This window comes from Oratosquilla oratoria, chromosome 29 (assembly GCF_046742065.1).
Source record: "Oratosquilla oratoria isolate Oo_2021 chromosome 29, ASM4674206v1, whole genome shotgun sequence".
In the NCBI taxonomy this organism is placed as follows: domain Eukaryota; kingdom Metazoa; phylum Arthropoda; class Malacostraca; order Stomatopoda; family Squillidae; genus Oratosquilla; species Oratosquilla oratoria.
The window spans coordinates 48891913-48906912 of record NC_134805.1 but is presented as its reverse complement, the minus strand read 5'-3'; positions in this window follow the sequence as shown (position 1 = coordinate 48906912).

The following is a 15000-nucleotide window of genomic DNA, read 5'->3' as shown; positions in this document are numbered from 1 at the left end:
TTCCCAGATGTCTATTTCTCATTACACTTTTCAATCCACCAAGGCATTTACTCGCTTCTCTCAACCTTCATTCTACCTCCACCCCCACTCCTCCCTTTCCTGCCACATTCGCACCCAAATATCTAAAACTATCCACTTCCTCCAGTCTTTCACCCTTAATGCTCACCTCCAGCCTGCTGTCACTCTCTCCCCTTGTACATCTCATCACCTTACTTTTACCCACATTTATCTTCAGCTTCCTTCTTTCACACACCTTCTCAAACGCTGTCACTAACTTCCTCAACGCCTCCTCTGATCCTGCTACAAGCGCAGTGTCGTTATCAAACAACAACTGGCTCACCTCTCACTTTTCTCCATTTTCTTTAATCATCTCCAACCCCTGACCCACAACCCTTGCATTCACCTCTCGCAACACCCCATCCATGTAAAGATTGAACACCCAGGGTGACATAACACATCCCTGACGAAGTCCCACCTTTACCTCAAACCATTCACTCTCTCCATTTCTAATCCTAACACAAGCTCTACTACTCTCGTAAAAACTCTTGACTGCTCTTAACAGCTTTCCTCCTATCCCATATATCTGCAGTACCTCCCACAGTGCCTTCCTATCTACCCTGTCATAAGCCTTTTCCAAATCCATAAAGGCCCAAAAAAAAAATCCTTATATTTTCCTATAGCTTTCTCACATATCTGTCTTACCACAAAGATCTGATCTACACAACCCCTACCTGTCCTAAACCCGCACTGTTTCTCACCAATTACTTCCTCTGTTCCTCTCCTAATCCTCTCAATTAAGACCCTCCCATACGCCTTCCCAAACTACACTCAACAAGCAGATCCCTCTGAAACTACTATACTCACACTTGTCCCCTTTTCCCTTGTAAAGTGGAACTATACAGGCACTCCTCCAGTCCTCCAGCACTCTACCCTCTCTCAAACAAACATTAAAAAAACTCACCAGCCAGTCCACCATCACTGTACCTCCTTTCTTCAAACATTCTGCATGGCATCCATCCAGACCAGGTGCCTTACCTGCTCTCATCATCTTAACAGCTGCTTTCACTTCATCCTTCCCTATTTCTCCTCCATTTTCCTCACTCATCACTCTCATTTTCTTAGCGCTTCCCACTGCAACTATCTTTACCTCCCTATCCTCCTTCACATTTAGCAACTCCCTAAAATACTCAGCCCACCTTCCTCTCACTGCCTTCTCTTCCATTATCATCTCTCCATCTGCATCTTTTACCTTTTCCTCTCTACTTGATTCGCCTCCTTTTTATTTTTTAATTTCCTTCCAAAACATCTTTTTATTACTTTCAAAATTTTCTGTCATACTCTTACCCCATTTCACATCTGCTCTCTTCTTTGCTTCCTTTATTTTATGCTTAGCTTCCTTTCTCTTGACTTTGTACCACTCATACGATTCCCTGGTCCTAATTTGCAGCCAATCTATGAATGCCTGCTTCTTTTCTTCTACACATTTCTTTGCTTCCTCATCCCACCACTCACTACCCTTCCTTCTTTTTCCTCCCGCCCTCCTTGTTCCACACAATCTTTGTACATCTTACGACTCCCTCCTTGAACCATCCCCATTCCTCCTCCACTCCTAGTTCTACTTTATCCTTTACTCCCTCCCACTCCTCTTTCAGTTTCTTCTTAAACTCATTCTCCTTTTTTTCTTCATTTAAGCAGTTCACTCTAAGTACCTCCCTACCTTCTGTCCTTTTCCTCTTTCTCCACCTATTCTCCACTCTCATTTTACCTTCCACCAGAAAATGATCTGATATTCCCCCGCTCTCTCCCTTTAGAACATGTACATCCTTAACTCTTCCTACCATACTCCTGGTCACCACTATATAGTCCATTGACGCTCTGTCTGCCACCCTTCCATCCACCACTCTCTCACATGTGTACTTATGCTTGACGTTCTTCTTAAATACTGTATTAGATATCATCAACTCTCTTTCAAGACACATCTCCACCATCATTTCTGCACTACGGTTTTTACCAGGAACTCCATACTTCCCAATCACTCCGTCTATTGGCTCATTTCCTACCCTAGCATTAAGGTCTCCCAACACAACTTCATTGACATTTCTCCCTAATCCCTCTATACACTCATCTATATATACCCAAAAAGCCTCTCTTTCCTCTACGCTCTTCTTACTACCAGGTCCATCCGCACTTACAAAAACCCACATCTCCCTTCCCAGCTTCACCTTCATCCACATCAACCTTGATGAAACCTCCTTCCACTGCACTACCCGCTTACTTATCTCTTCACTTACTAGTATAGCCACCCCTTCTCTCCCTCGTCCCCTCTTCACTCCTGAGTACCTCCCAGCTACACTTCCAAACTCACAGTTGCCCTTTCCTTTCATTTAATTTTACTCAAAGCTAGCACATCCATCTTTCTTCTCACAAACATACTGCCAATCTCTTCCCTTTTACTCTCATCTGCACCACATCCACGCACATTAAAAGACCCAAACCTTAGGGTACTATACGTTAAAAATAATTTTGGTGTCTGCGGAAGTCAGATTGATGGAGTTGCCATGGGATCATCATAAGGAGTTCTATTTGCAAATTTTTTCATGGGCAGTATTGAAGAAGAGGTATTTGATGAGGTACAGAGACCAAGAATATACTGCCGATACATTGACGATATTTTTGTTATGACCGAGAACATCCAACAAATTGAAGCCTTGCAACGACGATTGAAAGAAGCCTCTGGCCTTAACTTCACCATCGAACATAGTGATGAAGGTTCCCTACAATTTCTTGATGTTCTGGTGAAACAGGAAGAAGAAACTTTCAACACCTCGGTTTATGTTAAATCCACCAATCAAGGACATTGCCTAAACGGATCAAGTGAGTGCCCTCAGAGGTACAAGGATTCGACAATAGGTGCCTTTATTCGAGGAGCCCTCACACACTGCAACAACTGGAGGGCCGTGCACTCAGAGTTGGAAAGGGCCACGCAAGTCCTCATCAACAACAGATTTGCCAACAAAGACATTGAAAGAATAACTAAGAAGATAATGGACACGTGGTACCTGAAAAAGAACCTCTCAAAAGATGACCAAACACTAAAAAAGATCATTAATATATCTTATGAATCATTCTTCTCCACGGCATACAAGGAAGATGAGAGAATTATGAAGCAAATAATCAGAAGGAACATCAAGCCGACTTCCGCAGACACCAAAATTATTTTTAACGTATATTACCAAAACAAGAAGACATCAAGCCTACTCATCAATAACAACAAACCCATTACCGATAAACTTCAGAGATCTCATGCTATATATAGGTATATCTGTAACCTTGGGGACTGCGCAACCCAACCTTCTTCCTATATTGGCATGATCACCATGAAGCTGCCGCGTAGACTGTCATACCATCTGACAGCAGGTACTCCTAAGAATAACCCCAAAGATACTCACCACACCATCTTACGAAGGGAAACCCTGGTCAACAACACAAAACTTTTAGCCACACACCAAGACCCTAGAAGACTACCTATCCTGGAGGCTCTATTCATAAAATATCTTTCCCTAAATCTTAATATACAAGCCCATGACCTGCAAGCGTTACCCAGCGTTAGGAGGTCCGCCCATTACGGTGCTGGGGCGCAAACTGATGACGTCACACACCTCTCAGCCAATGGTAGAACAGACCGTACCAAACCCGCAGCAATTCAGTCAGTCACCATCCACCTTCCGGGTATAAAAGTTGCTGATGTTCATGGAATCTCCATTCCTTCAATTGCCACTGAAAAAGCACCAGGAGGTGCGAAAACGCGTTCTGGCTTTCGACTATGCCTATTTCTATATCATGGCATACGGCGAATTACTCGGACTTCTGCCTATGGAAGGCAAAGTCGCCTTACGAAAGAGAGAGAAGATTGACAAAAAGCTTTGTCACAACAAGCTTGCCATTTCATTCAATGAAGTATGCTTGAAAGTGAATCTCATGACCATTTATACGAAGAATGTATATATATATATATGTATATATATATATATATATATATATATATATATGTGTGTGTGTGTGTGTGTGTGTATAAATATGTATATATATATACATATATGTATATATGCTAATAAAAACACGGGTACGTATGTTCACTTATACAAAGGAAACCACATGGAAAAAAGAAACTAACGAAGCATAGCGCTTTCGTATATTACATCTGAAGATGTATTATACGAGAGTGCTCTTCTTCGTCAGTTTCTTTTTCCAAGTGGTGTACTTTGCACATATATATGTATGTATATACAAATATACATACAACATATATGTATATATATATATATAAGTATATATATATGTGTGTGTGTGTGTACATTTATATATATATATATATAAATATATGTATGTATATGGATATATATATATATATATATATATATGTATATATATATATATATGCATGGGTGTTTGAATGTGTGTGTGTGTGTGTGTACGTATAAACATATGTATATATATGTATATATATATATATATATATATATATATATATATATATACATATATATATATATATATATATATATACATATATACAGTATATATGTATATATATATATATATATATATTTATATATATATAAATATATATATATATATATGTATATATTCTGTTGAAAACGACAGCAAATTCATTAGAAATTAATTTCTTTCTTAAGCTTTCTAGCTTTCGGAAAGTAGATTTCTGGGGGAATGAGAGGGGAAGAAGCAAATTTCCAATTGACATTGGTAATTTATATTAACACAGAAGTCTATGTTATATACAAAATAAATGAAAATAAACAAAACACAGTATAATAAACCCAAGACGTTTCGCAGATCGTTCTGCATCTTCAGTTGGAGTGAAGGGAAGTGTGACCAAGACGAGTATAAATATGTATAAAGGAAAAACTTGGAGAGGTCACTTAATGACTCTCCTCTGTTTGGCTGGCGCTATTTGGTTGGTTCCTAAGCCTAGCCGATCGCCTAAGGCATGACATTTTATCCTCTGCGGGGATATTTTGGACCTTTATGGGTGTTCTCTGATCTGGTGGTTGTATTTTGGTGAGCAAATGTCTCCTGCGTGTAGGTTTCATGCTGGGGAGGAGGGAGAAATCATTTGTTTGTACATTAATAATAGGTTGTAAATCTTTTATGATTACAGCCTCCAAAATGGTCAAACGTTGGAGGTCCTTCTCCTCTGCGACGATTTCTGTGTTGTGTACCATGGTTTCCCTGTCTAGATGGCGTCTGTGGTGGGTCCAAAGGTGTTGTTTCGGTCCTCCTTGTTGTAGGTGAAGGGTGATTCTTCTGGACAGGGTGGTAGTTGTCCTTCCCACGTAGGTAGATAGGGGCGTACAGTCCTCCTCTGGGCAGGTGAATTTATATACTACGTGGGATTGACGTATACCATGAGGTTTTGGGGTGGTGTGATTTCTTAAGATCAGGGAAGATGTTTTCTTGTTCCTGTAGTAAATGGTGAGTGATATTTTGTCACGTTCTTTCGTGGGGGTCACATTTCTTTTAATAATGTCTTTTAATATTTTCTCATCCTCTTTATATTTATTGGACATCTGGGACTTGTAGAATATGCGGTGTGTAGGTCCTTCATGTTCTGTGGTAGTGTGATGAGGTTCTTGGTACCAGGTGTCAATAACTCTTCTGAGTGTAGATTGTACTTCGTTGTTGGAGTAACCATTATTAATTAGAAGTTGGTGGACTCTGTCTATCTCCTTCTGGGTGTCTGACCAAGAAGAACAATGGCTAAGGGCTCTTCTAAAAAGGGTGCTGATAGTGGAGTCTCTGTACTTTTGGGGGCACTCACTTTCTCCGCTCATACATAGTCCGGGGTTGGTGTCCTTAACATACACGCTGGAAGAAAAGGAACTGTTAGTCTGTTTAAGGAGGACGTCCAGGAAGGGGAGGGAACCATTTTCACTATGTTCGACAGTGAAATCAATCCCCGACACCTCCATGAGTTTCCTCCTCAAGATTTCAAGGTCTTGGTGTGAATCAATTTGGATAATATTCTAGAGGATAGATCCAAATTCCAACCCATCCAGAAAAATCCTATCCCTGAAATAGTCACTAGAGTCAATAAAATTATTGACGCTATCAACGCTCTCAAAGGAGGTACCAAACTGTGCAAATTGTCTGGTGAATACAAACCAGGATACTGTTATGGTAATGTAAAAATCCACAAACCCAATAACCCCCTCCGACCCATAATTAGTCAAATACCTACACCTACGTACAAGTTAGCTAAAAAATTAAATAATCTCTTAACACCATTTATCCCAAACAGATTCAGCTTGTCATCGTCTCACGAATTCCTGGACCTGGTAAAAGATGCTCCCAGCCGAGGAATAATAGCATCGCTGGATGCCACTTCGTTATTCACTAACATTTCCGTGGATAGAACTATAAACTTTATCTGTGACAAAATATACAGAAGTGGACCTGCCCCCGGACTAGACATACCTGAAAAACATCTACGCTCCCTACTCGAGACTTGTACTAAAATGTCTCCTTTCCGCTGCCCAAGCGGGAAGCTTTACCAACAAACGGATGGAGTTGCTATGGGTTCCCCTTTAGGGGTTCTCTTTGCCAATTTTTTCATGGGCTCGGTAGAGGAAATAGTCTTCAGTGAAATTAGCAAACCCAATATTTACTGTAGATATATTGATGATATTTTTATCCAAATTGATTCACACCAAGACCTTGAAATCTTGAGGAGGAAACTCATGGAGGTGTCGGGGATTGATTTCACTGTCGAACATAGTGAAAATGGTTCCCTCCCCTTCCTGGACGTCCTCCTTAAACAGACTAACAGTTCCTTTTCTTCCAGCGTGTATGTTAAGGACACCAACCCCGGACTATGTATGAGCGGAGAAAGTGAGTGCCCCCAAAAGTACAGAGACTCCACTATCAGCACCCTTTTTAGAAGAGCCCTTAGCCATTGTTCTTCTTGGTCAGACACCCAGAAGGAGATAGACAGAGTCCACCAACTTCTAATTAATAATGGTTACTCCAACAACGAAGTACAATCTACACTCAGAAGAGTTATTGACACCTGGTACCAAGAACCTCATCACACTACCACAGAACATGAAGGACCTACACACCGCATATTCTACAAGTCCCAGATGTCCAATAAATATAAAGAGGATGAGAAAATATTAAAAGACATTATTAAAAGAAATGTGACCCCCACGAAAGAACGTGACAAAATATCACTCACCATTTACTACAGGAACAAGAAAACATCTTCCCTGATCTTAAGAAATCACACCACCCCAAAACCTCATGGTATACGTCAATCCCACGTAGTATATAAATTCACCTGCCCAGAGGAGGACTGTACGCCCCTATCTACCTACGTGGGAAGGACAACTACCACCCTGTCCAGAAGAATCACCCTTCACCTACAACAAGGAGGACCGAAACAACACCTTTGGACCCACCACAGACGCCATCTAGACAGGGAAACCATGGTACACAACACAGAAATCGTCGCAGAGGAGAAGGACCTCCAACGTTTGACCATTTTGGAGGCTGTAATCATAAAAGATTTACAACCTATTATTAATGTACAAACAAATGATTTCTCCCTCCTCCCCAGCATGAAACCTACACGCAGGAGACATTTGCTCACCAAAATACAACCACCAGATCAGAGAACACCCATAAAGGTCCAAAATATCCCCGCAGAGGATAAAATGTCATGCCTTAGGCGATCGGCTAGGCTTAGGAACCAACCAAATAGCGCCAGCCAAACAGAGGAGAGTCATTAAGTGACCTCTCCAAGTTTTTCCTTTATACATATTTATACTCGTCTTGGTCACACTTCCCTTCACTCCAACTGAAGATGCAGAACGATCTGCGAAACGTCTTGGGTTTATTATACTGTGTTTTGTTTATTTTCATTTATTTTGTATATAACATAGACTTCTGTGTTAATATAAATTACCAATGTCAATTGGAAATTTGCTTCTTCCCCTCTCATTCCCCCAGAAATCTACTTTCCGAAAGCTAGAAAGCTTAAAAAAGAAATTAATTTCTAATGAATTTGCTGTCGTTTTCAACAGAATATGCTTAAAAGAGAATCTCCTGCCACGCTTCACGAATATATATATATATATATATATATATATATATATATATATATATATATATATATATATATATATGCTAATAAGAACATGGGTACGTGTGTTCACTTATGTATATATATATATATATATATATATATATATATATATATATATATATATATAAATATATATATATATACATGTGTGTGTGTATGTGTGTATAAACATATATGTATATAGTTACATATATGTATGTATATATATATATATACATATATACATGTATATGTATACAGGAGGTGCTAAGAGGGGTGGGGAGTGTATTCAGGGATGGAATGGGTGGGAATGATTTTATGCCTTTTTCTTTTTGGCTACCCCCCTTGTAAGGGGGAAAAAGCCTTGGTATATGTATGTATGTATACTGTATATATATATATATATATATATATATATATATGTATATATATATATATATATATATATATATATATGTACATATATATATGTATACATCATACATATACTGTATATATATATATGTATATATATATGCACATATATATATATTTATATATATAAATACATATACATATATACATATACATGTACAATTGTACATATACATATACATATACATATACATATACATATATAAATATATGGGTGAAGATCCGGAGTCTGGGATCCATGATGAAAGGGAGAAGCGTAAATACCAGACGGTCGTAGGAGTAGAACCGAAACGTCAGGCATTAGACTTCCCACTTTAAGTCTGGTGTTACGGCTTCAATATATATATATATATATATGTACATATATATATATATATACATATATATATATATATATATATGTAAATATATATATATATATACATATATATATATATATATATATATATATATATATGCAGAGTAGACTTAGAAAAAGAAACTAACGAAGCAGAGCGCTTTCGGATATTACATCTTCAGTGCATAAAGTTTCTTTTCCCAATTGGTCTACTCTGCATAAGTGAACACACGTACCGTGTTCTTATTAGCATATATATATATATATATATATATATATATACATATATATATATATATATATATATATATATATACATATATATATTCTGTTAAAAACGACAGCAAAAAAATTATTAATTAACTTTTTCCGATGGACAATTCCAAGAATTCGGGGTCTCCTCCACAGAGACTTCCCATTCCTCGCCAAAGTGAAGAACATCCTGCCATTCGTCGTTCCCAAAGACTGAGAAGCAGATTGGCGCGGAACCGGGGGGGAACCTCTCCTAGTACTGTTTCCGCCAACCTGTGATCTCTCCTAGTGTTCGTGCTCATACGGGTGACCTCCCCCAGTTTCTACACGGAGTCTTCTCCCCGTGCTTTTCTCTTCATTTAAAACATGCTCCCTTTTCCATTATTATTCACATCAACTGAGGATGCAGAAATATCTGCGAAACGTTTTGAAATTTGTATTTTTGCTGTATTCTTTGTCTTTTCTTGTATTTGGTTTACTGTGTGCTGTAATTTTTGTGTTCATTATAACTTTTGTTTCCTATGAGTTTTGGAAATTTGATTTACTCCCTTTCCCCCTACCAGAAATCTACTTTTCGCAAGCTTGAGAGCTCACGGAAAAAGTTAATCAATAATTCTTTTGCTGTCGTTTTTAACAGAATATGCATCAGAGAGAATCTCCTGCCACGCTTCACCAATATATATATATATATATATATATATATATATATATGTATATATATATATATAATATATATATATTATATTATATATATATATATATATGTACATATGTATATATATGTTATGTATATACATATATATATACATGTATATATTATACATATATAATATATATATATATATATATATAACATGAAAACCACTGTTAGAGTAAAAAAGACTGGAGACAGGGAATCTATTTATTCCAAACTGTAATCCTCTTTAGTAGATACAAAAATGGAATAGTGAGTGCTACATAAGTAGCACCCTTGATATGACAAATGGGAACATTGAGGTCTCTACCCTTGGTTCACTCCGTATGTGGGGTCAGGAGGCAAATATCTTTTTAATAGGCTGGTGATGAAAATTCCTGATATTATATCCGGGGACCATTGCCCCTTTGAAATGTTCATAGTGGGCTGGTATTCAATTATAGTTGATTCTACCATTTTTCTCCTAAACTCACATCTGAACTTGTAAATAAGGTCAGCTTTGTCCCAATCTAAACAATGATTAAATTGTTCAACATATTGGAACACATCTGAGCTTTCTTGTCCATATTTGATGGAACGTTTATGTTCGATCTTCCTAGTGTCCAAATCCCTCTCAGTCTGTCCGATGCAAACTAAGTCACAACCTTTACACGGAATCGAATAGACACCTTGACTATGTTCTTCCTTAAACCTTTGGTGGACATATACCACCTTTTTTTAATGATTGTTAAGGTAATAATCAATTAAAATTAATTTGTCTTTGGGAAGAAACTTGGTCGAAGGAATAAATGAATCAGAAAAGGGAATGACTAAGAAGCTCTTGTCCAATGAAAATTTAGAGGAAATGGAGGTGGTATTGAACAAATTGGATCTCACCCGGCTAAGAGCTTTGACCAAGAACCAATGCGGGTAAGCTAATTTGCTAAGTTGAGATTTAATTATATTTAATTCTCCTTCAAGATACTGGGGGCTGCAAATTCTAAGAGCTCGAAGAAATAATCCTGAGGCGACGCTACTTTCTACTTTGTCTGCGTGACTGCTGAAGAAATGGAGATAACTACCAAAATGTGTCTCTTTTCTATAGACGGTAAAAGCAAGCTTATCCTCGTCACGAACAATAAGAGCATCTAAAAAGGGTAGCTTACCTTGTTCTTCCCATTCAATTTTAAACTTAATTTTGGAGGCTAAAGGATTTAAAATGGCAAAAAAGCTATCAAAGGAACACCAATTTTCATCCCAAAGCGTAAAAATGTCATCTACGTGTCTAAACTAAACCATATCTGGGGGTTTAATGGTTGGAAGAAGAACAAACTCAAAGTATTCCATATACAGATTGGCCAGTAGAGTATTGGCCATGCTACAACCAAATTTTTGTCTAAAAAAGAATTCTGAGTGGAAAAAACATTTGAAATAACACAAAGGCGAATAAGCGTAATGATTTTTGTAACGGGGAATGGGAATTTGTCCTGAAATAGTTGTAGCTTGGTTTCCAGGAAGGATAGGACGTCATCAACACAAACATATGTAAAAAGAGAAATCACATCCAGACTAAGCATTCTACCAGTAGAAATATTCATTTGTTTTAATTTTGTGATGAAATCCTCTGAGTGTTTTAAATTGGAAACGGAAAAAGTACCAACAAACGGGGATAAAAGATTTCCTAGCCATTTGGAAAACTTGCTGGTACAAGATCCCCGGTTTGAGATAATATGTCTGAGGGGGGATATCAGTTTTATGCAATTTTGGAAGGCCATAGAAATAAGGCAACATGACCTAGGAATTGGATGCTAGACTTAAAAAAGGAACACTTGGGCAAACTGAGTTTCAATCCAGCTTCAGCAAAACGTTGCAAGACCAGGAACAACTCATGGAAATGGCTTTCCACATCATTGGAGACTAAGGTTAAGTCGTCCAGATAAAAAAAAAAAGCCCGTTTCTACTAGGCCATGAAAAATTAAGTTAATTAAATGTTGACATGTCAAGAGAGCATTCTGTAACCCCATGGAGGGAATATGCCTAAAGCCCACCTTTATATCTAAGGTGGTAAACACCGTATTATATTACCTATCCCAATGGACCGGAGAAGATCACTTAGCACAGGTAAAAGGTAATGGTCTGGAATTGTGACCTTACTGGCTCGACTATAATCAATGACATGGAGGAGCGGCGAGTTCCATTCTAAGTGAGGCTCTTGGACAAAGCCTTCATTTAACAAGCCGTCAACCAAGGACCGTGCTACAAGCCGACGAGAGTGAGGCAACCTGTAAGAAGGTACGTAAACAGGTCGTCGAACACCTGGCTTATGATCCTTAACTCATAATGGATAATCAGGTAAGGCCAAAGCTTGACGGTAGATCGCTAACATGTCAGTGAGACTAGGCCTCACCTCTGGAAAGTCAATCTCACCCACATACGTTGCATACTTAGAGGCCAAATGAGCAGTGTTACTTACTTGTGGAGACCGTATCACAAAAGCTGTTATGACAGTAGGTGAATCCTGGACAGTGTCAACGTCAACAACTTAAAAGGAACCTAAATGACAGTAGAGAGTATAATGGAAGCACCACTAACGTTGCTTACCACAACTGTGGTAACATGATCCTCACGAATAGTGGAGAGAGTTTCTTTCAATGCTAGACGACAAACACGAACAAAATCAGGCTGAGATAAGACGTCAAAACCAATTGGAGCATCTGAAATGCGCATCGGGACTCGAACTGCACTTGAATGTCCGATATAATGTTTGCCTACAACAACAGCAGCACAAGAAAGAATAGGAATGTCTAAACGATTAGAACTCTTTAAAGACAACTGTATACTCTGATCATGCACAGAAGATGAGCTACATATGAAAACTGACTTATCAAATGTAGGAATAACATATTTGTGAAAAGTCACTACACGACACCTAGGAGATCTATGCCATTAGTTGTAAGAGCGTCAATGCCCAAGAGACAATTACACAAGAGAGCAATTCCAGAAAATACAACAAAATTAACATGGAAAACGGTAGCATGATAAAAAAAAAAAAAATCTTAAGAGGATGCAAACTGACCCAAGAATAGGGAAAGGAGAACCTTGTACAAAATATAATCCTTTACAAAAAGGAGATAAAGAGATATCGTATAATTACTTGAGAGCATAATATGCCTTCTTACCTATAAGACTACATTCTGCTCCAGTATCTACTGTTACGGAGATAAATGTTATTTCTATATAAAACTGGAAAGTTAGTAATTAAGAAGACTCAGTACCCACAAAAGGGATGGTCTGAGACCGGATGTTATTAGCCAATCTCTTGGTTTTTTAAAACTAGCGCTGGTGAAATGGGGCTGAGTTTGCTTAAGAGTTGAAGAGGTTTCTGCTTTAAATTTCAGAATCTTTGAACACTGATCAGTTAAATGCTTAATTTGGCCATGGACATGGCAGTAGCTAAGTTTATCCTGAAGTGTTACTCTTGAGAGGTCATGTGTCATGTTAGAAGAGGTATCAGAGAAGGTTCTACGCACAGAGGTCTGCTTTGACTTGTGCTTTTGACTTTACGGCGAAAGCAAAAATACTTGAGTGACCCGACTTGTGGTGTTAATATAGAGAAGGGAGTGCTTTATGTAGGTACTAATGACTGAGGGGGTGGAGGAGGAGAACTGGGAACATCAGTATGCTGTTGCGTATTGCTAATACACAAAGAACCACAAGGCACTTCCTTTAGTTGCAAAAGACAATAGGGTTTCATCCGTCCTATAACTGAGAGAAGATACTTCTCTTTTCTCAAAAACGCACCAGCAACAATATATAAAAAGGTATTTCAAAATAAGACGGAACTTATCCAAAGTGATTGCATCTTTATCTACCCAATCTGATTGAAACAATGACTCTAAGGCCTCTAAAGCAATCTTGCTGGCCTTGACCTGAATACGCATATAGTTCAGTGTTTCCAAATGAGACATGAGCACATCAGCTAAATGGAATTACCATTGAAAAATATTACTCATAGAGGAATCTGCAAAGAGTTTAAGGAAATTTGATCTATAAGTATTATAAATTTAGTTTAATGTTTTAGAGGTTAAGACATGAGGTTCCCATTATTTTAGCTGCTAATGAATTAGGAACAAGTTTATATTTCACCGATGAAATTTTCTCAGAATCAATAACTACATTAGTATTCACTATACTGTCCTCACATTATTGGAGGAAGGCAGCCGCTGAATAATGAAGGTTCTGAGCTGAGAATCTAAGTATGGAAGGATCCTAATTTAAAAGTGTATATATAGCATTAGTCATCGTTTGAGATGGAGTTTGGTTCCTGAAAAAAATGATGGCAACTTATCAGACATCGTTAGACAATTTGGAAGCTGAAAACCACTTCAAATGCGAAAAATAACAACAAATTCTTAATACATACATTAATTGATGCAACCGCTTACAAAAACACATGCCCATTGAAGTATAAAAATGACTCCATCTGAGCTGGCGATGGAAAATTGAATCCAACACCCGGTTTTTCCTTAAAAAGTAAACAATAATATCAACAGTCTATAAAAGAGAAAAGAAAACGGCACCGAAAGGAGTAACCATTCAATAACTAAATGAAAGGAAGATGGCCGAATAGTGACGTATCAATTATGGTTTCCTATAACGTAGGGAAGATTGTTACCTATCTATGACGTAAGTAATATGGCAGCCTGGCCAGGGAATTTATGATACAATAAAAAGTAGGATCACAAAAGTTAAAAAGTGTTACAAGCATACGTAACTAGAATATATGATAAATTCATAAGATTGATAACTACCAGCATGAACATAGTCTTTTCAGGAGGCAGCGTACTGAAGCCCGGCAATCACGCAGGCAATTCTTCACACAAACTAGGTTGGTTTACTAATCCTTCCACATCCAGGCCTCTAGATAAGTCCCAACACAAACACCAACAGTAGGCGACGCTTTACCAAAGCAGAAGACGATGAATATAACCAAAAGTCCATACGTTACGCCAAAGCTGGGAACCACGAGATATTCTTCTACCCCCCAAAAAAATCACATGGCGCATACTTAGAATACACTTTTCATATATATATCCATAGATATATATATATATATATATATACATTATATATATATATATATATATATATATATATATATATATATATATAACAAAG